This window comes from Gopherus flavomarginatus, chromosome 7, assembly GCF_025201925.1.
Source record: "Gopherus flavomarginatus isolate rGopFla2 chromosome 7, rGopFla2.mat.asm, whole genome shotgun sequence".
Classification (NCBI taxonomy): domain Eukaryota; kingdom Metazoa; phylum Chordata; order Testudines; family Testudinidae; genus Gopherus; species Gopherus flavomarginatus.
The window spans coordinates 46,730,037-46,755,810 of record NC_066623.1 but is presented as its reverse complement, the minus strand read 5'-3'; the positions used below and the strand labels follow the sequence as shown (position 1 = coordinate 46,755,810).

The 25,774-nt window shown below is 44.6% G+C and overlaps 2 long non-coding RNA genes across 3 annotated transcripts in view; both read left to right on the top strand.

Annotated features, from left to right (window-relative positions):
- Positions 1 to 10,272, top strand: part of LOC127055911 (uncharacterized) — a 28,108-nt gene extending 17,836 nt beyond the window's left edge. For both annotated transcript variants that reach the window (XR_007775646.1, XR_007775645.1), the window contains 2 exons: positions 8,931 to 9,008; positions 9,695 to 10,272. This is a non-coding gene — a long non-coding RNA (uncharacterized LOC127055911). The remainder of the gene's footprint in view (positions 1 to 8,930; positions 9,009 to 9,694) is intronic.
- Positions 10,273 to 12,891: 2,619 nt separating this feature from the next.
- On the top strand, positions 12,892 to 20,675 carry LOC127055926 (uncharacterized). The gene is made up of 2 exons (XR_007775667.1): positions 12,892 to 13,108; positions 20,065 to 20,675. It is a non-coding gene; the product is annotated as an uncharacterized LOC127055926 (long non-coding RNA).
- The last annotated feature ends 5,099 nt before the right edge of the window (positions 20,676 to 25,774 follow it).

Below are 25,774 nucleotides of genomic sequence, written 5' to 3'. Positions count from 1 at the left end.
TTGAGAGGGTTGTTCTTTCATGCCTGTGTCTTGTGTCTCCCTTGCAGGCAGGTTGATGTTGGAGCAAATACAAGTCTTGTAATGACAGGTGAGGGTTGAGAGTTGCTCCAATATCTATCAATTGCTCATTGATTTGTGTTCCTGATGTTTCCTACTGATCAAGTCTCATAGCAGGATGTATTTCACTGTCCTCCATGTCTGTTCATAGTTGGGCACGTGGATTTGTGGTTTCTGTGAAACATGCTCAGCCACTGCTACATTACAGGAGTGAGGGTTTACTTGTAGCTTGCTCCAGGGGCATAATTTGTCTGGAGGAAATGATTTGATCCTTACAGGTTCTCATGGTTGTAGTTCTGGGAGGTCTCTCAAAGTACTTTACAAAGGAGGTCAATATCATTACCTCATTTTTTAGGTGAGGAAACTGAGGTTCAGGGATGTGAAGTGACTTGTCCAAGATCAGCCAGCAGGCCAATGGAAGAGATAGGAGCAGAGTCCAGGTCTGCTGAATCCCTGCGCAGTGCTCTATCCCCTAGACCACACTTCCTTTGCACATCTTTCTTTTCCTTTCCACTGTGATCAATGGTTGTAATGCTGGAATTATAAGTACCAGGCTACACATGTTTTCACATCAAGCCTTCTACCAGGCTGCTATTAAGGTTGGCTTGCCACATATACAGCTTTCTTTAATACAGTCTTAGCAATTTTCACTGCCAGTTGGGCTTTGCCATTTGACTGGCTGTGACACATTGAGTACGTGATGGGACTGAATTCCCATTCCTTGGTAAATTGTATAAACTCACTGCAACGTAACTGAGGTTCTCTGTGTGAAATGACGCTGTCTAGGATCCCATGCCTGCTGAAATGCTGCATTGCTTTGTTTGTGGTAGCAGTTGTGCTAGTGTCTAACAGTTCATCTAGATCCAGAAATCTGAATAAGTACTTTACAATAAGGAGATAGTCTTTGTGGTTTGCTGTGAAAAAGTCAATTTCTACTTTACAAGGCATGTTGGGGAAGCTGAGTATTTTACTTGTTGCTGTTGTTTTTGTGTTTCCTGCTTTGTCCTACATTTCCCCACATGTATCACAACTGCTCATCAGGCCTCTGGTCAGAGGCAGTGTGGCCCAGCAGAGACAGCACTGGACTGGGATTCAGGAGATTTGAATCATATTTCCAGCTCAGCCACTTGCCTGCCAGGTGACTTCAGGCATCTCGCTACACCTTCCTATACATCAGTTTCCCCATCTGTATGATAGGGAAAATGATGCTAACCTCCTTTGTAAAGGGCTTTGAGATGTAGTCATGAAAAGCGCTACACACGCACTGTGTATTATTGTTATTGGTCATGTTTTGCCAGTATATATCATCTCTGGTTTTTCAGATACAGCTTCAATTCCAGAATGGCTCTGCTGTATTCTCAAGAAAACGTTTGTTGTCAACAATCTGGCTATTATGATTCCACAGCCTTTATGTATGAAGCTGTTGTGGCCCCTTTTTGACCCAAGCTGCTTTGGGGCCCTGGGGATGTTCCAGTTGGTAGTGGAAATTGATGGTACTGAAAATAATGTTATGAGTAATTTCTTATGCATAAGTTTGGACATTTTTCCAACAGGCTGACTTTGTTTGGCCTGGGTGTTGTGATTACAAGTTGCTATATGGAATATGGTGACAAGCTTAAATTCAACCAAATGTACTGCCAAGAGACAATTAGAGGAAAAATAGGCAAAAAGCCCCTATGCAAAGAAACGGGTCAAGGTGACCTGGTCAAATTTGCACAGATATGCATAATCAGTGGTAATAAACCCATCAGAAGAAAGAATAACCAAATGAAATTAGCAGAGGCAGCAAAAGTTACATGCCAATTAAAGTTAATGCATGCATATTATGTTACATGTAATAATATTCATCATATCAAATGTTTTTGGAAGATAAATAATAAATATGTAATTAGCATGTTTGATAAAATATGTTGGGTGGACAGGGTAGTTGGAGTTCATAGGAGACATCTATCCTGACCCCATGTACGTCCCAGGAGAAGGTAACTGGCCATTAATCTTTTTCTATATGTCTGTCATTTCTTACCTTTTAAGTAGTAAGACTAATTGTCATTGCAAGGAATCTTCTGTATAAATAAAGGTTTGAATTAATAAATCAGATGGTACACATTCTAGTCTGAGACATTCTCACCAATCATGGGAGTCTGGTATTTTCTTCAATGCAGTTTTGTTTATTTACAAAGACCATACAAAATCCTGCGTCTTTGGATGCAGAATGAATCATAGCAGGAAATAGCTTCTTTGGCTCAGAGCACCAAGAGCACTCTTTTCAGCCTGCAGCCCAGTCCATAATCCTCTCCCCAGGTTTTTTTCCGGGGTCAGCCACCATGCTTTCACCAGATCCATTCCTGGTTTTTCTGTTCTGCCCACCCCACCTGCAAAACAGTATTTAGCCAAAAGCTCCTGAGTGAATTTACTTATTCCTTTTGTCTTAGGCACGGGCTTTTGCTTAAAGTTATGTTTGAAGGTGAATGTGTTAACCCCAATAGGGTTTTAATTCAACCCGTATCAAGGCTTCGCCCATGACAGTATGCTCAACTCAGCTCAATAATTGCAGTAGTCTTGAGAAGCATGTGGGATTTCTCCCATAGGCATGACTGCTATATTTGGGTGGGTGGGGAACATTGAAAGCAGTTCCCTTGGCTCATTGGTTCTCTCCTGCTGCCTGGGGTTGAACCCAGGCTATCAGTGCTGGGAGTTGGCTGGCTTACCGGGGGAGCCCCAGCTGCTGCTGCTGAGGGATGCTTCCCTTCATAGACTCATAGACTTTAAGGTCAGAAGGGACCATTTTGATTATCTAGTCTGACCTCCTGCACATTGCAGGCCACAGAATCTCACCCACCCACTCCTGTAACAAACCCCTAACCTGTGTCTGAGTTATTGAAGTCCTCAAATTGTGGTTTGAAGACCTCAAGCTACAGAGCATCCTCCAGCAAGTGACCTGTGCCCCATGCTGCAGAGGAAGGTGAAAAACCTCCACGGCCTCTGCCAATCTGCCCTGGAGGAAAATTGCTTCCTAACCCCAAATATGGCAATCAGTTAAACCCTCAGCATGTGGGCAAGACTCACCAGCCAGCACCCAGGAAAGAATTCTCTGTGGTAGCTCAGATCCCACCCCATCTAACATCCCATCACAGACCACTGGGCATACTTACCTGCTGATAATCAAAGATCAGTTGCCAAATTAATTGCCAAAACTAGGCTATCCCATCATACCATCCCCTCCATAAACTTAGCAAGCTTAGTCTTAAAGCCAGATATGTCTTTTGCCCCCACTACTCCCCTTGGAAGGCTGTTCCAGAATTTCACTCCTCTAATGGTTAGAAACTTTTGTCTAATTTCAAGTCTAAACTTCCTAGTGTCCAGTTTATATCCATTTGTTCTTGTGTCTACATTGGTACTAAGCTTAAATAATTCCTCTCCCTCCCTAATATTGACCCCTCTGATATATTTATAAAGAGCAACCATATCTCCCCTCAGCCTTCTTTTGGTGAGGCTAAACAAGCCAAGCTCTTTGAGTCTCCTTTCATAAGACAAGTTTTCCATTCCTCGGATCATCCTAGTAGCCCTTCGGTGTACCTGTTCCAGTTTGAATTCATCCGTCTTAAACATGGGAGACCAGAACCGTACACAGTATTCCAGATGAGGTCTCACCAGTGCCTTGTATAATGGTACTAACACCTCCTTATCTTTGCTGGAAATACCTCGCCTGATGCAGCCTAAAACCGCATTAGCTTTTTTAACGGCCATATCACATTGGCGGCTCATAGTCATCCTGTGATCAATCAATACTCCGAGGTTCTTCTCCTCCTCTGTTACTTCCAACTGATGTGTCCCCAATTTATAACTAAAATTCTTATTACTCCTTAAATGCATGACCTTGCACTTTTCACTATTAAATTTCATCCTATTACTATTACTCCAGTTTACAAGGTCATCCAGATCTTCCTGTATGATATCTCAGTCCTTCTCTATGTTAGCAATACCTCCCAGCTTTGTGTCATCTGCAAACTTTATTAGCACATTCCGACTTTTTGTGCCAAGGTCAGTAATAAAAAAAATTAAACAAGATTGGTCCCCAAACCGATCCCTGAGGAACTCCACTAGTAACCTCCCTCCAGCCTGACAATTCACCTTTCAGTATGACACATTGTAGACTCCCCTTTAACCAGTTCCTTATCCACCTTTCAATTTTCATATTAAACCCCATCTTTTCCAATTTAACTAATAATTCCCCCTGTGGAACCATGTCAAATTCCTTACTGAAATCAAGGTAAATTAGATCGACTGTGTTTCCTTTGTCTAAAAAATCTGTTACCTTCTCAGAGAAGGAGATCAGATTGGTTTGGCACGAGCTACCTTTTGTAAAACCATGTTGTATTTTGTTCCAATTACCATTGACCTCAATGTCCTTAACTACTTTCTCCTTCAAAATTTTTTCCAAGACCTTACATACTACAGATGTCAAACTAACAGGCCTATAGTTACTCGGATCACTTTTTTTCCCTTCCTTAAAAATAGGAACTATGTTAGTAATTCTCCAGTCGTATGGTACAACTCCCTGAGTTTACTGATTCATCAAATATTCTTGCTAATGGGCTTGTAATTTCATGTGCCAGTTCCTTTAATATTCTTGGATGAAGATTATCTGGGCCCTCCGATTTCGTCCCATTAAGCTGTTTGAGTTTGGCTTCTACCTCGGATGTGGTAATATCTACCTCCATAGCCTCATTCCCATTTGTCATGCTACCATTATCCCCAAGATCCTCATTAGCCTCATTAAAGACTGAGGCAAAGTATTTGTTTAGATATTGAGCCATGCCTAGATTATCCTTAACCCCATTCCATCCTCAGTGTTTAGTGGTCCCACTTCTTCTTTCTTTGTTTTCTTCTTATTTATATGGCTATTGAACCTTTTACTATTGGTTTTAATTCTCTTTGCAAGGTCCAACTCTTCATGGCTTTTGACCTATCTCACTTTATCCCTACATGTTCTGACCTGAATAAGGTAGCTTTCCTTGCTAATCCCTCCCATCTTCCACTCCTTTTAGGCTTTCTGCTTTTTCTTAATCACTTCTCTAAGATGCTTGCTCATCCAGCTTGGTCTACAACTCCTGCCTATGATTTTTTTCTCCTTTCTTGGGATGCAGGCTTCTGATAGTTTCTGCAACTTCGACATGAAGTAATTGCAGGCCTCCTCCACCTTTAGATCCACAAGTTCTTCATTCCAATCACTTCCCTAACTAATTTCCTTATTCTTTAAAGTTAGCCCTTTTGAAATCAAAAACCCTAGTCCCAGATCAGTTTGAACTGAATTAGCTCATGATCATTCGAACTAAGGTTGTCCCCTACAACCATTTCTTCTATGAGGTCCTCACTACTCACCAAAACCACATCTAAAATGGCATCCCCTTTTGTTGGTTCTTCAACTACTTGGTGAAGAAATCCATCAGCTATCACATCCAGAAAAATCTGAGCCCTATTATTATTACTAACACTTGTCCTCCAGTCTATATCTGGGAAGTGTAAAGTCTCCCATGATCTCACAATCCCCATTAGTGTTTACTTCATTAAAAACATTAAAGAGGTCTCTATCCATATCCAGATCAGATCCCAGCGGTCTGTAGCACACCCTAAGCACTATCTCAGGGGAGTCTCTAGTAGCTTTCTTTCCCAGTGTGATTTTTGCCCAGACAGACTCTGTCTTATCCATTCCATCACTTCTTATTTCTTTACAGTTAACCTCATCATTGATATACAATGCTACTCCACCACCTTTGCCTTTATTTCTGTCTTTCCTAAATAGCACATAGACTTCAATACCCGTACTCCAGTCATGACTACTATTCCACCATGTTTCAGTTATCCCTATAATATCTGGTTTTACTTCTGCACCAGTAGCTCTAGTTCCTCCATTTTGTTACCTATGCTCCTCACATTAGTGTACAAACATCTTAATTTTTGCCGTTTGGTTTCACTGATGTTCTTTACCCAGTTAGGCACAGACATTCTACTACCAGTATCACCAATTATACTGGGATCTATACTACCCTTCGTCCTTATGTCCATTTTCCTGCCCACGGCTGCATCCTCCCTTAGTTTGTTTTCTCCCTCTCAGTGTTGAATTCTAGCATGAAGATTACCTGAACATCTCCCAACCATCTCCCCCAAATTCCTAGTTTAAAGCTCTCTTAATCAGTTGTGCCAGCCTCCATCCTAGAAGTCTATTTCCCTCCTCACTCAGATGAAGTCCACCCTGAGAGAACAGTCCTCTGTCCATGAATGCTTCCCAATGGCCGTACATCCCAAAGACCTCCTTATAGCACCACTGTCTGAGCCGTCTGTTGATCGTCATAATCTTCTCATACCTTTGTTGCCCTTCTCTAGGAACAGGCAGAATCCCACTGAAGATCACCTGAGCCTCGATTTCCTTAAGCGTCTTCCCCAGTCTGGCATAGTCTCTCTTGATACTTTCCACCTAGAATCTAGCCATATCATTTGTTCCCACATGAAGGACAATCAGCGGAATCTTTCCCACTCCCATTAGGATCCTTTTCAGCCTCAGGTCCAATCCCATATCTTAGCACCCGGCAGACAGCATATCCTTCTGTTCTCCGGATCAGCTCTAGTTACAGGCCTGTCTATTCTTCTCCGTAAGGAGTCCCCAATCACGTAGACCTGCCTTTTCCTGGTGACGGTGTGATTCTCCAGTCTATCCCCTGTTCCCTCTGGCTGCAAGTCCTCTCGATTTCTATTGTCCCTTGCAGTCCTCTGCAACCCATCCCGTATCCTCCTGGGGCTCACATTTGGTGTTGTCTCTATTGACTCTTCCCCTCTTCCTATAGGACTAGCTGCTTCTGTCTTCTTCCTTGCCCTCTCACCTTCAGCGACCACCTGCTGTGCCCTTCCTTTATTTTCCAACTCTGCAAACCTGTTCCTGAGCTCTATTTCTCCTTCACTGGCCCGTCTTTTCCTCTGCCTGGTTCTCTTAGTCACATGCTTCCACCATCCACTTTCTTCACCTAGCAGTGTCCCCTCAGAATTCTTTGGTCCTGTTTCTATCTGCAAGTCTGAGCTTATCCCTTCAGCCGCCTCATGTCTTTGCTCCATCATCCGCTCGAACCCCCTTCTACACTCTACCAGAGTTTCCACCTGCATCTCCAGTCCTTGGATCTTTTCTTCCATCAGCTTTATCAGGCGGCACTTCATGCAGATGAAACTCTTTTCAGGTACCCCCTCCAGGATCATGTACATGCCGCAGCCTCCACATCCAGTTATCTTCACTGTGTCTTTCACTGCTGCCTCTGTATCTGTCATAGCCTTCCCACCTAAATCCTGTTAGTCCAGGAAACACACATCAAAACAAACCCCCAACAAGCAGCAGAACACCTGCAGACCACCACCCACTCCCTTCATTAGTCTGTCAGTTCCTCTGCCTAGGTCTCTAAGTCTCTCCTGCACACTCCCCCGTAAACTCCCACTGAAACTCCCCCGTTTACAGCTCTGTTTACAGGGGAGTGTGCCACTGCAGCGCTCTATGCCGCTGCCTGCCTGACTGGCTGGCTACCTTTTATAGGATACCTAAGCAGAGAAACCCCGCCCCCTAAGCAGGGCTCAGCTTCCTTCCCCATCCCCCTCCCCTTTCCTCCCCACACTCCTACATGCCTCTGCCTGATTCCCCTATGCTCTTCTCTTCCCCCTTCCCTATCCCATCCTCTTTCTTTCCCACTGCCTTTCCCTCCCCACCTTACCCTCCTCCCCTCATATCCTGAACCCCCAATCCTCCATGCCCTGCCCCCCACTCAGTTGTACAGAAAACAGAGTGGTGGTCATATAGGGCATCCAACACACGTAAAATGGGAAGACCAGCACTAGGACCCAAGAGGTGGTGTCCAGCTGCAGAGACGAGCACTCAGCAGGAGAAGCAGCTCTACCATCCACTCTGCTCCTGGCCCAGGCCTTGGGGGAGGGGAGGGGAGGAGGAAGGAGGGGCATTGCCCTCCTCAAACAAACTACACCGATGGGTGTCTGGCTGTTCTGACAGCATGACACACCAGTGCTGATAAATCTTTGTTCTCAGATTCTTTCCAGACCCTGCCTTGAAGCTGGCACATAACTAGCTTGGTTGATGCTTTTTATGTCTGTTTTCTGTATTTCTGTTAGACTGAGGCCTAGTCTACACTACAATTTTAGGTCGAATTTAGCAGCATTACCTCGATTTAAGCCTGGACCTGTCCACACAACAAAGCCCTTTTTTCAACTTGAAGGGTTCTTTAAATCAATTTATTTACTCCACCTCTGATGAGGAAATTAGTGCTGAAATTGGCCTTGCTGGGTTAAATTTGGGGTAGTGTGGATGCAATTTGATTGGTATTGGCCTCCAGGAGCTATCCCAGAGTGCTCCATTGTGACTGCTCTGGACAGTGCTCTCAACTCAGATGCTCTGGCCAGGCAGACAGGAAAAGGCCCACGAACTTTTGAATCTCATTTCCTGTTTGGCCAGTGTGGCAAGGTGCAGGTGAGTGCAGATCTCATCAGCAGAGGTGACCATGATGGAGTCCTGGGATTGCAAAAGAGCTCCAGCATGGACCAAACGGGAGGTATGGGATCTGCTCGCCGTATGGGGAGATGAATCCGTGCCTTCCAAAAACCAGAGAGGCAAACGGCTGCTCTGGATCAGAGCCCCGAACATGCTGCTTCTATGATGAGCTGCATGCCATGCTAGGGCTTACAGCCACCACTCCCCCAACCCTGTGCTTTGACTCTGTCAATGGAGAATCACGCATCACAGAAACGGGTTTTTGGGACGAGGAAGATAGCTCACAGCAAGAAAGTGAAGAAACTGATTTCCCCAACAGCCAAGATATGTTTTTCAGCCTGGACACTGGAGCCAGTAACCCTCAAACCCAACCAAGACGTGCTCCCAGACCCTGGAGACAGAGAAGGGACCTCTGGTGAGTGTACCTTTGTAAATATAATACATGGTTTAAAATCAAGTGTGTTTAATGATTAATTTGCCCTGGCATTCGCGGCCAGTACAGCTACTGGAAAAGTCTGTTAATGTGTATGAGGATGGAGCGGAAATCTTCCAGGGACATCTCCATAAAGCTCTCCTGTATGTACTCTCAAAGGCTTTGCAAAAGGTTTCTGGGGAGGGCAGCCTTATTCCGTCTGCCATGGTAGGACACTTGACCACACCAGGCCAGTAGCATGTAGTCGGGAATCATTGCATAACAAAGCATGGCAGTGTATGGTCCCAGTGTTTGCTGGTATTCAAACAACATCCATTCTTTATCTTGCTGTGTTATCCTCAGGAGAGTGATATCATTTATGGTCACCTGGTTGAAATAGGGTGCTTTTATTAAGGGGACATTCAGAGAGGCCCGTTCCTGCTCGGCTGTTTGGCTGTGGCTGAACAGAAATGTTCCCCGCTGTTAGCCATGTGGTGGAGGGAGGAGTGAAGCATGAGTGACCTCTCACACCAAACCAGCAGGCCCTCAATACAAGAGGCAAAATGAGACCTTGTAACGAAAGCACATGTGCTGTGTAATGTGAACAACAAGGTTTAACATGAAAGAGTGTACCCATTGTTCTCTAAAATGTGTCTTTTTAACTACCACTCTCTCTTTTCCTCCACCAGCTGCATATGTTTCTCCTTTGCAGAGGCTCATGAAGATTAGAAGGTGAAAAAAATGCACTCGAGATGAAATGTTCTCTGAGCTCCTGCTGTCCTCCCACACTGACAGAGCACAGCAGCATGTGTGGAGGCAGACAATGTCAGAGTGCAGGAAAGCACAATATGAATGTGAGGAGAAGTGGCAGGCTGAAGATGATAGGTGGTGTCAGCTTGCTGACAGAAGGCAAGAGTTGATGCTCAGGCTGCTGGAAGAGCAAACTCATATGCTCCAGCGTATGGCTGAGCTGCAGGAAAGGCAGCAGGAGCACAGACTGCCACTACAGCCCCTGTGTAACCAACAGCCCTCTTCCCCAAGTTCCAGACCTCCTCACCCAGACACCCAAGAATGGGGGGGGGGCCCTCCGGCCACCCAGCCACTCCACCCCAGAGGATTTCCCAAGCACCAGAAGGCTTGCCTTCAGTAAGTTTTTGTTAAGTGCAATGTGGCCTTGTACTTCCCTCCTCCCCCACCCCTCGTGGGCTATCTTGGCAGTTAGCCCCCTATTCGTGTCATGAATTAATAAAGAATGCATGAATATGAAGCAACAATGACTTTATTGCCTCTGCAAGCGGTGATCGAAGCGGAGAGGGGAAGGGGGCTAGCTTACAGGGAAGTAGAGTGAGCCAAGGGGGGAGGTGGTTCATTAAGGAGAAACAAACAGAACTTTCACACCATAGCTTGTCCAGTCATGAAACTGGTTTTCAAAGATTCTCTGATATGCACCATGCCCTCCTGTACTCTTCTAACCGCCCTGGTGTCTGGCTGTGCTCAATCAGCAGCCAGGCGATTTGCCTCAGCCTCCCACCCCGCCATAAACATCTTCCCCCTTACTCTCACAGATATTGTGGAGCGCAAAGCAAGTATAATAACAATGAGAATATTGGTTTCGCTGAGGTCTATCCAAGTCAGTAAGCTGTGCCAGTGCAGTTTTAAATGTCCAAATGCATATTTCTACCACCATTCTGCACTTGCTCAGCCTATAGCTGAACAGCTCCTGACTACTGTTGTCATAAACAGATAGCTAAGGGTTACCGTAAAGGGTTAACACAGGGAACCAAACACCTGACCAGAGGACCAATCAGGAAACAAGACTTTTTCAAATCTGGGTGGAGGGAAGTTTTGGGTGTGAGTTCTTTGTCTCGGGTCTGTGCCCTCTCGTCTCTGAGAGTGATTTTTCTATCTCCAGGCTTTCTAATCTTCTGTTTCCAAGTTGTAAGTACAAGGATAGTAAGACAATAGGTTTATATTGGTTTTTTTTTTTTTTGTATTTACATGTGTGTAGCTGCTGGAATGTTTTAAATTGTATTCTTTTTGAATAAGGCTGTTTATTCATTTTTTTTTCCTTTAAGCAATTGACCCTGTATATTGTCACCTTAATACAGAGCCTATTTTTAATGTCTTTTTCTTTCTTTTTATATAAAGCTTTCTTTTTAAGACCTGTTGGAGTTTTTCTTTAGTGGGGACTCCAGGGAATTGAGTCTGCAGCTCACCAGGGAATTGGTGGGAGGAAGAAGTCAAGGGGAAAATCTCTTTGTGTTAGATTTACTAAGCCTGACTTTGCATACCCTCTGGGTGAGGGGGAAGAGAGATTAGCTCTCTCGTTACTTGTGTTTCAAGGACTGGAAGCAGGGAATCTCCTAGGGTTGTCCAGGGAGGGGAGCCTGGGAGGAAGTAACAAGGAAACAAGGGGAGGGGGTTATTTCCCTTTGTTGTAAGACTCAAGGCATCTGAATCTGGGGGTCCCCCAGGGAAGGTTTTGAGGAGACCACAGTGAGCTAGGCACTGTATAATTCCTGGCTGGTGGCAGCAATTACCAGGTCCAAGCTGGTAACTAAGCTTGGAAGTTTTCATGCTAACACCCATATTTTGGACGCTAAGGTCCAGATCTGGGAAGAAATGTTATGACAACTGTCCAAGCTGCCTGTGTATGGCTTCATGAGCCATGGCATTAAGGGGTAGGCTGGGTCCCCAAGGATATCTATAGGCCTTTCAACATCCCCAATGGTTATTTTCTGATCTGGGAAGAAAATCCCATCCTGCAGCTTTTGAAACAGACCAGAGTTCCTGAAGATGTGAGCGTCATGTACCTTTCCTGGCCATCCCACGTTGCTGTTGGTGATACGTCCCTTGTGATCCTCCACTGCTTGCAGCAGCATTGAAAAGTACCCCTTTCGGTTTATGTACTCGTTGGCTTGGTGCTCTGATTTCAAGATAGGGACATGGGTTCCATCTATCGCCCCACTACAGTTAGGGAATCCCATTTCAGCAAAGGTATCCCCTATGACCTGCACATTGCCCAGAGTCACTATCCTTGATATCAGCAGCTCTTTGATTGCGTTGGCTACTTGGATCACAGCAGCCTCCAAAGTAGATTTGCCCACTCCAAACTGATGCCCAACTGACCGGTAGCTGTCTGGCATTGCAAGCTTCCACAAGGCTATCGCCACTTCGCTTCTCAACTGTGAGGGCTGCTGTCATCTTGGTATTCTGGCACTTCAGGACAGGGGAAAGCAAGTCACAAAACTCCATGAAAGTGCCCTTATGCATGCAAAGGTTTTGCAGTCACTGGGAATCATCCCAGACCCGCAACACTATGTGGTCCCACCAGTCTGTGCTTGTTTCCCAGCCCCAGAATCGGCATTCCACAGCATGAACCTGCCCCATTAACACCATGACGTGCGTATTGCTGGGACCTATACTTTTTGAGAAGTCTGTGTCCATGTCTGTTCTCATCACTGTGCTGCCGTCGCCTCCTCGCCTAGTTTTGCTTTGTCAGCTTCTAGTTCTGCATATACTCCAGGATAATGTGTGTGGTGTTTACAGTGCTCATAATTGCCATGCTGATCTGAGCGGGCTCCATGATCCCAGTGCTATGGTATCTGGGCTGAAAAAAAGATGTGAAACAATTGTCTGCTCCGACAGAGGGAGGGGCAACTGATGACATGGCAAACGGGGAATTAAAATCCACAAAGGGGGTGGCTTTGAAGAATAAACACAAACTGTCACATAGAATGGTCCCCTCAAGGATTGAACTCAAAACCCTGGGTTTAGTGGGCCATTGATTTCACAAAGAGAGGAAGCAAATGAATATAAAACAAGTGAGGTCTGTTTCTAGTTTTGAGCCACTCCATCTATCTTTTACATCTTTAGGCTGGCAGCAGACAGTGCAGTCTGACTGCTAGCTATCATCATCTCCTGGGTGCTCGGCAGAAGATGCTGTATTATGACTGCTAGCCATCATCATCTCCTGGCTGCTTGCCAGAAGACGGTGCAGTAGGACTGCTAGCCATCGTCATCTCTTCAGTGCTTGGCAGATGTGTGTGACCTGGATGAGCCACTCCCATGTCTGCCCGGGCGCCCCGATTGACCTCACCTAGGTTGGTTAAAAGAGCACCCAGGAGTACAACAACAATGGCTACCCATTGTAACACACCATCTGCTACCAAAAGGCAATGAGCTGCTGCTGTGTAGCAATGCAGTCCCATGTGACAGAACCCAGGAGACTTACACTGACAGTCAGCTGTGCAGGCTCCATGCTTGCTGTGGTATGGCATCTGCAGAGGTAACCCAGGAAAAAAGGCATGAAAGGATTGTCTGCCATTGCTTTCATGGAAGGAGGGAGGGGGAGCCTGATGACATGTACCCAGAATCACCCATGACACTGTTTTTGCCCCATCAGGCATTGGGATCTCAACCCAGAATTCCACTGGGCAGTGGAGACTGCAGGAACTGTGGGATAGCTGCCCACAGCGCAATGCTCTGGAAGTCGACACTAGCCTCGGTACTGTGGATGCAGTCCGCCAACTTTATGCACTTTGAGCATTTTTTGTGGGGACACACACAATCAACTGTATAAAAACAATTTCTGAAAAACTGACTTCTATAAATTCAACCTAATTTTGTAGTGTAGACCTGCCCTGAGATAGTGAGATGTGGCAGAAACATGAGACAATGTGCACTGGGCACATACCCATGCAGGTGTGGGAACAGAGGTGGTTTTGTGTCACCTTTATGTTGCCAGATTCTATCAACCCCTAAGTAGCTCTAAGATGGCCAGTGGCCATAAAGGGTTGTCCAGCAGCCAGGGAATCCCAGAGGGCAGTGATGATTTGCCTAAGGCATCTTTTTTTTTCTTGCAGTGGGGGCTGGGATAGAGTTTGGTATCTTAGCTATAAGCCAGCTGGGATTCCCCTATCTTGGAAGAATTCTTATCTGGTTGGATTTGCTGCCCTTTTGTATCTCTTTAGTGTGGGGCAAAGAATATGACCCACGACATCTCTGTTGCCATGACCTGCTTGTGGTCTGCCCTGGCTGATTCTGGATCCTACAGCAGAGGGAGAATTTGTGGCACTTTGTGTCACCTCAACTGCTCCCTGGCAGACTTTGTACACCTGGAGTCCTGCCAACCCCCTCCATAATCTCTTTGTTAAAAACTTTTCACTACAGTAATTATTTTTATACATGGCACAGTGCAATTTCCAAAGTGTATTCAGACTTCTTGGATGCCCTTTCTTAGGTACCACACTGCCAGACCATAATGATTAGCACATCCAGTGACCTTTTCATATGTTGCTTTCATTATGTTTTCAAAGGAAATTCAGAATCATTATCCCTATTGCAGAAATAGGGAAAAGCCAGCCAGCATTTCACAGCAGTGGTTCACATTTCTGCCAAATTCCGCAAAAAGAACAGAAGTACTTGTGGCACCAAAGGCCTGGTCCACACTACACAGTTAAATCGATTTAAACAGCATTAAATCGATTTAACACTGTACCCGTCCACACTACAAGGCACTTTAAATCTATTTTAAGGGCTCTTAAAATCGATTTCTGTACTCCTCCCCAACGAGAGGAGTAACCCTAAAATCGATATTACTATGTCGATTTAGGGTTAGTGTGGATGGAAATCGAAGTTATTGGTCTCATTCTTTTATTGTAGCTACCCAGAGTGCACTGCTCCGGAAATCAATGGTAGCCTAGGACCATGGACGCACACCACTGAATTAATGTGCCCTAGTGTGGACGCATAAAATCGATTTTATAATATCGGTTTTATAAAACCGGTTTTAGTAATTTCGATTTTATGCTGTAGTGTAGACGTGGCCTGGGAAGCAGTCAGGGACAGTCTGCCTTTGGAGTTGGTAGTAGGAGAATATCTGTAATGCTTTTTTACATTTGTAATAGGAAATGAGGGCACCCTCCCCCCACCTCTTCTCCTGTTATTGAGAAATCCTCTGCAAAGCTTTGCCTGGTCAGGTCAGTCTGGCCTCAGAGGACACTGATTTCTGTGCTTTCCTCCCAATTTCTTATAGCTGTCAGGTCAAGGATTTCTGACCCCTTCTGGTGTCCAAGGGGTGGGCATGGAAAGAACAGGCAGACCCTACTGCTGGCAGGCTCCGGACCCTGGGCTTGTACGCTCAGTCCCATGGGTGTAAGACAAATGGTTGCTATACTATAATACTAAAAATCACTATAATACTAAATTAAATACAATTTGGTGTTGGTTTTGAGCCCAACAACCTTCCCCACCACCCAGCGATTTCTGCCATTGTGCTTCCACAGCTCCAGCCTTCCCTTTGCTCCCCAGGGCTTCCCACAGACCCATGCATTTCAGTGGGCAAGAGAGTAAGCAAACACTAATTGAGAAGACTGAGTATCTGTCTATTCTCAGCTCAGCTCTGGGGTCCATGACTCTCTTCAGTAACTGCTGTGGTCAGGGAGTCTAGCTTGCTGCTCTCTCACCCCGGTTTCTCTGGCTGTGACAATCGGAAAAGGACTGTCATACACTCTTTTCTAGGCTAGAGCTCCCTGAACTGACACAGGGATCTTTTTAAAGGTGTGTAACAGCAGAAAAGAGAAGACAGAGGGGTTCACTTTATACCAGCTCTAAGGGCTGGTCTATGCTACGGGGGAAAATCGATCTTAGTTACGCAACTTCAGCTACGTAAATAACGTAGCTGAAGTCGAAGTATCTAAGATCGAATTACTCACCGTCCTCACGGCGCAGGATCGATGTCCGCAGCTCCCCCTGTCAATTCCGCGACTCCGTTTGGCTTGGTGGAGTTACGGAATCGATATAAGCGTGTTCCAGGATTGATATATCGCGTCTAAATGAGACGCGATACATCGATACCCGAGCAATTGATTGCTACCCGCCAATACGGCAGGTAGTGAAGACATACCCTAATAGAGTTAATATTCAATACAAAGAAATACCCAAATGTTCATCAGGATATCAAGGCAGGTCCTTGCAGCAGCATCAGATAACTTCCATATTCTTCTATGCCTATCTGTTGGTGAAACAGGCCGCATGATCCATCAGGCATTGTGTATGTGCTCTTGCAAGTTGACTAGACATCATGAGTCCTTGGCTATGCAGACTCATATTCATTAAACAACTGAAACACATAGCTAATATTTAGTTTCCAGCTAATTGAGCCACCATGGATTCATCATTACTTAAAAAATAGTCTCCTTTCACTTGTCACAAAGACACTTTCAGAAATGGACCATTCTGGGGCAAGGCAGAGAGGGTCTGTCCAATGTCTAGGAACCTGCTCCTCCAACTTACTATTTGTTAGTATATGAAGTAGTCTGGATTCTCTGACTACTGCATCGTGTCTCTTATCCTCCGTGCAAGGTCTACACTTAATGTGCAATTAAAGGCAAGCTCAAAGGAAACCTCCACTTATCTTAATCCTGTTTAAAACAGATACAATGTATATTACAGAACTGCAATGGCAAATATAGAGCTATATCGGGGGGGCCACTTTAATTTTAAATCTTCTTTCCAATTTTTTTTGTTTGAGCAGGAATTCCCCTTGCTGCTTCTCAGCCTAAAATTTTTTGGAAGTTTTGTAAAATAGCGAGCAGCTATTTTGGTATGAGAAGTGTTGGATTGAAATTCTCTTATTCAGCAAATGGATTGAACATATCTTTATTAAGGCAAAAACACTCAGCAAAGCACAGTTACTCACAAGCTCACTGGAATGAGCTCATCACAGTTTCCTCCAGCACCAGACCATACAGCTTCAACCTTTCTTTGTTACACAAACTTATTTATAACTTTTTGTTATGTTTTTCATATACATTTGCATTAGTCTCTCATTTCCATGTTAGCTCTCTTGCCCTTTCAGTACAGGGTTAGTGTAAGTTCAGACCAGTCTTTTCTAGCTTTTAAGTTATTTTATCTTTTCTTTTTCTCATAAACACAGTTACCCTGCAGTTTCTCACACAGGTGCAACACTAAACACGGTCTCCCTGCAATTTCTTACACATGCACAGTTCTTATGCTTACGCTGTTAAAAATCAGAACAAACTCTTAAAATCCACAGGATTCTGTCTGGCCTAAATCTGCTTTGCTCTCATCAGGACTCATATTTTTGTTTTCTTGTGTATGTCAGATCTAAACAATAGTATTGCAGAAAGGTTTTCTTCATTCTTACAATTCTAAATGCATAAGTACACAAATACAGCATTAAGACAGTACAGTTTTAATACATTCAGAAAACTCCATAATATTGTGACTATAGAATCCCTAATCCAGCCAGATGTATATCCCATTTATATAGATGTTACATACAAGTAAAGTATGTTAGAAGAACATTATTGAAGATGAAAAGTCAAGAACACAATAGTTAGGAGATGCTAAAATTCTAACAAAAGGAAGAAAGGAGAGCAGCAGAATATGGACCCTGGACTTCAGAAAAGCAGACTTTGACTCTCTAAGGGAACTGATGAGCAGGCTCCCCTCGGAGGCTAATACGAGGGGAAAAGGAGTCCAAGAGAGCTAGATGTATTTTAAAGAAGCCTTATTGAGGGCACAGGAACAAACCATCCTGATGTTCAGAAAGAATAGCAAATATGCCAGGCGACCATCTTGGCTTAACAGAGAATTTTTCAGTGAGCTTAAACACAAAAAAGGAAGCTTACAAGAAGTGGAAACTTGGATAGATGCTTAAGGAGGAGTATAAACATATTGTTTGAGCATGCAGGAGTTTAATCAGAAATGCTACAGCATAGTTAAACTTGGAGCTAGCAAGGGATGCAAAGGGTAACAAGAAGGGTTTCTACAGATATGTTAGCCATAGGTGCGGACTCCTTGGGTGCTCCGGAGCTGGAGCACCCGTGGGGAAAAATTGGTGGGTTCCCCTCTCGGCTCCGCCTCTGCTCTGGCTCCATCTCTTCCCCTGAGAGTGCTTCATGCCAGCTTTTCCCCCTAGCTCCCAGTGCTTGTGCCGCAAAACAGCTGTTTTGCGTGGCTAGAAGAGGGGTGGAGAGGGAGTGCGATGTGCTTGGGGAAGAGGCAGAGCTTGGGCAAGGATTTGAGAAAGGGATCCAATAGGGACAGGGAGGGGGCGGAGTTGGGGCAGGGAATTTGGGAAAGGGGTTGGAATGGGGGCAGGGTGGGGCAAGGGTGTAGATGAGGCAGGGCCGAGGGCATGCGAGCACCCACCGGAGCTGGGAAAAGTTGGCGCCTATGATGTTAGCAGCAGGAAAAAGGTCAAGGAAAGTATGCGATCTTTACTGAATGGAGGCAGGGGCGGCTCCAGGCACCAGCGTTCCAAGTGCGTGCCTGGGGTGGCAAGCCGCGGGAGGCGCTCTGCCAGTTGCCACTAGGGCAGCAGGCAGGGTAGCTTCAGCGGCTTGCCTATGGAAGGTCCACTGATCCTGTGGCTTCTGTGGACTTCCTGCAGGGGTGCCTGTGGAGAGTCTGATGGTCCTGTGGGACCAGCAGACCCTCCATGCTTGGGGTGGCAAAATGTCTAGAGCTGCCCCTAAATGGAGGAGGCAACCTAGTGACAGATGATGTGGAAAAAGCTGAAGTACTCAATGCTTTTTTTGCCTTGATCGTCTCAGACAAGATCAGCTCCCAGACTGCTGCACTGGGCAACACACTATGGGGAGGAGGTGAGCAGCCCTCAGTGGTGAAAGAACAGGTTAAGGACTATTTAGAAAAGCTGGACATGCATAAGTCCATGGGGCTGGATGCAATGCATCCACGGGCGCTGAGGGAGTTGGCTAATGTGCTTGCAGAGTCACTTTGAAAACTCATGGTGCTTGGAGAAAGTCTTGGACAATTGGAAAAAGGCAAATATAGCGCCCATCTTTAAAAAAGGGAAGTCTGGAAAAGTCCACAATGCTAGGAACTCAGTTCTATTTACCTTAACAAATAAAGGAACGTTACTCCCAGGATCACTATGGACATTATTGATGTGGAGATTGCTGGCTTATCCTCTGCCACCCTGTCACAGGCCACTTGGACAGTAGAAAGGCACTATTTAACTACCACCTCAGCAGTTCCAGAGTGACAGTACAGTGAGTATATTGTAGAATAAATTGGAAGCTGCAAAAACAAACAAGCAAACAACCCCATGCCAAAGGCTATGTTTATACTTTCGCATAATTGAGGACTGGGCTGTGCTGGACACACCTATAGCGCATGATACACATACGTTACCATGTTCACACTCCCACTGAAGATATGTGATGTTAGTGCTTCCATTTCAGCAGTGGTATCCCAGGCTAATGTGTGTCACAAGGAGACATTCTAGGAACCACTTTGCTGTGTGCTGTTTGTACTGTCCCCTGCTGAGGGCACATCCTGATCATTTCCTCCCTCACTGTTTTTCCCTGCAAAAGTGGATGAAAGTAATGGAGATTAGTATAAGGGGCTTATAGTCAATCAAACATTGGCTCCTCCCTCGACCTGTTAACCCACTGGTCACCCTAAGACCCGCCCACTGAGATATTACTTCCAGGGTCAAGATAGATACATGCCCTGAAACAAGGGGTGTCATGTGAACCCTCTAAGAACTCCTCCCATCACCCTCTACCAATCATAGTGCACCACCACCACTCTGTAAGTCTCAGTGCCGTATGGAAGAGGCCATCTCATTTCAAGAATGTGTGTTTTAGAAATGAAAGCTTCCCAATTTGTTTTAGCTCTGAGGGTTTCAGCCACCTGCAGAGAAAGAACTACATGAGCGAAAGTTCCAGGGAGGAAGAGGGGAGAGAGCGGCTGAGAGGAGCCCTTTGGCCCAGCCGTTGCTAGATACATTGGAACCCAACCCTGAAACTTAAGAATTCATGAGGAAGACCTATGATTGTGATGGCCTCTTGTTGTCCACCACTATGGAGGAAGCTGACAAGGCTTTTGGGAGTCACTGGTGGACAAGTTGAACGGAAAACACATCACTCACGTAAATGAACAATTAAGAAGTGACAGTAGAGGATGATGTGTAATGGGGTCAGGAACCAACCCGGGAGTGCATAAATCTAAAAATAAGCAGTGGGGGCTTACAATTGTTTCTTTTATGAAAATCTCTTGACAGATCAACAACGTCTTTCTAGAGAACCTGGGGGCCCTGGACAGCGTTACATCAGACGAGAAAGATGAACCAGACCTGTCTTGTTTTTGCTCAACACCAATCCTGAGGGCTGTGCCATGACTGTGAGACTTGAACTTCAGAGGCTATAAACTGCAAGCTCCAGGACCCCTGTGCTGAACTGTGTTTTAAAAGTTGATTGAACACTATTGCCATAGATTATGCAATGCAATACCTGTGCTTAACTCAAGAACATTTAGCACAAGGGGTGACCTTGGTAAATGCTGTGCAATTCGGTCGAGACCCTGACAGTATTTTTTTTAAAATGACCAAACTGGAGGATGTCTGCTCAAAGCGTTATACTGATCGTCTGGGCTGCACAAAGAGTTACAGAGCCCTGCTTAGGAAAAAACATTTGTAAGAAATCTAAAAAGATTAAGTTAGAGAATGGTGAGGGGACAAACATGTGATATAAAACTTGGTACCTATAACTAGCTGTATTTCTGTTAGAAGGTCTGTGTGACGCTTAAATAAGATAAATATTTTTATGGAGCATCCTGGTTTGTTGTCAAGGAGATGTATGTCTTTTAAATAAATACAAAAATAGTTTGTGAGAACCTAGCTCTTGTGTCTTTGTATAAAAGAGACTCATTTACAGCAAAAGCTGAAAGGTGTATAGTAGACTCTTGTGGGGGGAAAAAAACAAAAAATGCACTTAAAATAAAAGCAAATAAAAAAGCTTCTATATTATATATAAAACAGGGATGTTTGAGTGCAATAGAGCTGTCTCCACCTGTTGAGCTGATGGTTTAAACATACCCCCACTGAATAGCAAGGATGATTCCTTTGCCTTAAGGAGTCTGTAGTCCACCTTTGTTTCCATCAGTTTGATGGATGTACACCCACAGTAACGAGGTTGGGTGGAGATGTGAAGCTCTGATTAATATTAAATGAAATAAAACCTCAGGAGTTTGTAGATGCTATTGGATGGTTTAAATATTACCCCAGGAGGTGGTTGAACACTATGTGTCACACATTTTAGCGACTCATAGTCATTAAAAGTTTAAAATAATATAGTTACAAAAAAAATCAAGGCTCTAACCCCAAACTGAAATGTTTCAAGGGTTCACAACCTCTAACACACTGACATGCATCTGAAGAAGTGGGTATTCACCCACGAAAGCTCATACTCCAAAACGTCTGTTAGTCTATAAGGTGCCACAGGATTCTTTGCTGCTTTTCCAGATCCAGACTAACACGGCTACCCCTCTGATACTCTAACACACTGTGTCTCCTTTTGGAGCCCTAACAGGATTTTAATTAAGTACCATGTTTTGTTTACATTCCTTTTACCCCTTTTCCAATACACACTGCACATGTCCTAGGAAATAGTTTAACTTCCATAACATTACATTAGGCTGCTGGAGAGGGGGACTTACAGGCTGCCACTCACCTATCCGATGTGATGCATCCGAGTCACCGGCACCAAGATGTTAGGGCGATTATTTCTTCACCTTCTCACTTCCCTAGTCCTTCTCCCATGAACGGAGAGCAATACCCAGAGTCTAAAGGTGCAAACAATTCAATGTTTATTGGGGTGAACTTCCAGCAAGCATGATTCGAGTTTCCTTCCTTAATGGCCCCCTTCCCAGCTCTGATACCACAAAGCCTTGCCTGTGTCCCTGTTCCTGTTCCCATCCCCTGTTCCCATTCCCCTTTTAGCAAAACATTATCCCAATTCCCCCATCCCCAGTCCCCAGTCCCTCCCCCCTTCCTGATTGACGGCAGACTGTATCATAAAACCTGAGTGTTGCTTAGCTATTCCTTAACCAATCATTTTACTGAAATTTAACCAACCAACCTTAACATATTGTAAAATGGTTATTTAACCAATTGTCTACCATCTTCATTGGTTTACACCCAACTAAATTAATTATACAGCAGACAGAAACAATTACAGAACCAGAAAGAGACCATGCAAATAAACATACAAAACAATACAGAAGTCAGCATTTCACAACTACCTCTATACAGACATAAGGGTTTTCCAGCTGTCTATTGATAAGTGAGTTCTTGCCAGACAGGATGCTATCAAACTAAATTTACTTTTACATCTTTCAGGCTCTTCTCTTTCTCTGGAGGTGATAGATCAGATCACCTCCCTAACAGCTCCAGATTACCTTATTTCAATATGACTAAACAGGGCCTCTGCTTATAGATAGTAAATATGAAACTCCATGGTGCCATTTATACAAAAACACTTTTTAAATTATAACTGCAATTTGGAGGTGACCAGCAGAGGCTTTTTTTTAAAAGTCGTTTGTGATGTTGCACTCCACATCTTTTGTGGAAATATGCTTATGTATGTGAATATGACGTAACCGGAATATGCTTTATGCAAAAGTTCTCTTGTAAGGTATCATAATAAATGTTATAACTTACTGAATTTATTCCTCCTGTTTGTTTTCATTCTTGTATCTGAAGCTAGAAATATGAAGTATAACTCTGAGGCCCTATTGTAATTATGCAAATTGTGAACCATTAATGGTGGTTTCGAATCTTGATGGCTCCCTTTGACTAGGCCAATTGGTTGTAAAAGGTTTATTTACCTGCATGTCTTCCTGTGGACGCATTGGCCAAACCAAGAAGAATGGAGATTGGGGGCGGGGGTCTTACAGTGACATGGCCATGTCACATGATATTGGAATCCATCATAATCCTGGTACTTTTCCATTGATAAGGCAGGGGTGAGGACAAGCACAGATAAAGGATTCCTGCCTTGTGCCAAAGGTATAAAAGGGGTGGCAGGGAGCAGGACAAAAGAGGCTGCCCGTCATGAGAAAACGCCTGCTTACCACCTGACCACTTGATGTCTGCTGGATCTAACGAAAACTGTACCAGGGGAAAAAATTGGTCCCAAACTAGAAAGGAGTCTAGTCTGTGAAAGGAGATTATTGGAACATCGTTGAGGGTGAACTATTACCTGTAATCAGTTTCTTAATGTATTAGGCTTAGACTTGCGTGTTTTGCTTTATTTTTCTTGGTGATTTACTTTGTTCTGTCTGTCGTTACTTGAAACCAGTTAAATTCTACATTTTATACTTAATTAAATCACTTTTGTTTATTAATAAACCCAGAGTAAGTGATTAATAGCTGAGGGAGAAAACAGCTGCTCATATCTGTCTATTTGTGATGAAGAGGGCGGACAATTTATGAATTTACCCTGTACTTAAGCTTTATAAAGAGTAAAACAGATTTATCTGGGGTTTGGATCCCATTGGAAACTCCTTTTTATTTTTTCGTTCATGCAAGATCTCGTGGTTAAGCCAAGGTGGTGTTTTGCCACATTTTCTATCTTTCCTACCCATCGGAATAGCTTACTTTTGGGCCCTTAATAGTGTCCCTTTGAAAAACTGCCAACTCTCAGTTGTTTTTCTCCTCAGTCTTGATTTCCATGGGACCTTACCAAAATCCTCCTTCCTGAAATCCATTGTCTCTATTTTGTTGTACTCCCTTCTACCCTTCCTTAGAATTGCAAACTCTATGATTTCATGATCACTTTCACCCAAGCTACCTTCTACTTCCAAATTCTCAATGAGTTCCTTCCTATTTGTTAAAATCAAGCCTAGAACAAGTTCCCCTCCAGTAGCTTTTTCAACCTTCTGAAATAAAAAGTTGTGTGCAATGGAGTCCAAGAACTTACTGGAGAGTCTGTGCCCCACAGTGTTATTTTCCCAACATGTATCTGGATGGTTGAAGTCCCCCATTACCACCAAATCTTGGGCTGTGGATGATTTTGTTAGTTGTTTAAAAAAAGCCTCATCCACCTCTTCCACATGGTTAGGTGGCCTGTAATAGACTCCAAGCATGATATATCCTTGTTTTTTACCCCTTTTATCCTAACCCAGAGACTCTCAACACTTCCGTCTCCTATGTCCATCTCCACCTCAGTCCAAGTGTGTACATTTTTAATATATAAGGCAACACCTCCTCCCTTTTTCCCGACTATCCTTCCAGAGCAAGCTGTACCCATGCAAATCAACATTCCACTCATGTGTATTACCCCACCAAGTTTCAGTGATGCAAACAATGTCATAGCTGTATTTATTTATTAGCTCTTCCAGTTCTTCCCATACTTCTTGCATTTGAATATAGGCATCTAAGATACTGGTTTGATGTTGCCTCGCAGTTTTGCCCTGGCCCTCCTTTCTCTCTGCCACTATAGCCCGCGCTACGTCTTGTTTCCGACCCATCTCCCAGGTCTCCATGTTCCCCATTTACCTGTTGACTTTGCTCACCTCTGTCTCTCGAAGCTAATTTAAAGCCCTCCTCACTAGGTTAGCCAGTCTTGTGTCCAAATATAGTCTTTCCCCTCTTCGAAAGGTGAATGCCATCTCTGCTTAGCAGTCTTTCCTCCAATAGCATCCCGTGGTCAAGGAAGGCAAAGCCCTCCTAGTGACACCATCTTTGCACCCAGGCATTAACCGCCATGATGCATCTATCTCTGCCCTGGCCCCTACTTTTGAGAGGAAGAAACCAAGAGAATACCACTAGCACTCCAAACTCTTTCCCTCGTATTCCCAGAGCCCTGTAGTCACTCTTGATCCACTCAGTGTCACACCTTGCAGCATCATTTGTGCCCACAGGGATGAGTAGCAGGGAGGAGTAGTCAGAGGGCTGGATAATCCTCGACAATGCCTCCGTAACATTTCGGATATGGGCTCCCGGCAGGCAGCAGACCGCCCAGCCTTAGGGGTATGAGCCTTCTCCTCCTTTACTGTAGGGGTGATTGCTTCTCTGCTGTATCAAGAAGAGCATAATGGTTGCCTACCACGGTGGGAGGGTTCGGAGCAAGGGTGGAGCACTACCTGTGCCAGAAGTAACCATCTGCCAGTGTCCACCCTGAGCCATCTCCTCCTCCACCCGCGGTGTGTCAAAAGTCCTGTGTATTGGGACAGCTACTTCAGCTGTCTCCACATGGACACTGTCCAGGAATTGCTCATGGATTTGGATGCTCCTCAACCTAGCCACCTCCTTCTGTAGCTCTCCCACTTGCTGCCTGAAAGATTCCACCAGTAGGCACCTTTCACATTGGATGCTCTTCGCAGCCTGGATATAACTAAGTGGAAATTGCAAGTTACAGTTCCTGCAAAACCACACCAGGATCTGGGTAAAAACATCCATGCTCAGGCGCGCTGTCTGGGTACAGGCGCAGGTGGAAGAGACGGATGGAGGATGACATCTTCATCAGCTGGACCGATGGAAAAGAAGCTCTTGAGGAATTCCATCATGATTTCAGCAATTTTCACCCCACCAACCTCAGCCTGGACTAGTCCACTAAAGAGATCCACTCCTAGACACTGCAGTACTAATAAACGATGGCCACATAAACACCACCCTATACTGAAAAAGTACTGACTGCTATACTTACGTACATGCCTCCATTTTCATCCAGACCACACCAGTCAATACATTGTCTACAGCCAAGCTCTATGATACGATCGCATTTGCTCCAACTCCTCAGACAGAGACAAACAGCTACAAGATTTTGACCAAGCATTCTTAAAACTACAATACCCACCTGCTGAAGTGAACAAAGGAACAGAACGCCACTAGCCATCACCTTCAGCATCCAACTAAAACCTCTCCAGCACATTATAAAGGATCTCCTTCACGCTCCCAGCTCTTGAGAGATGGGCCAGTCCTTGCTTACAGA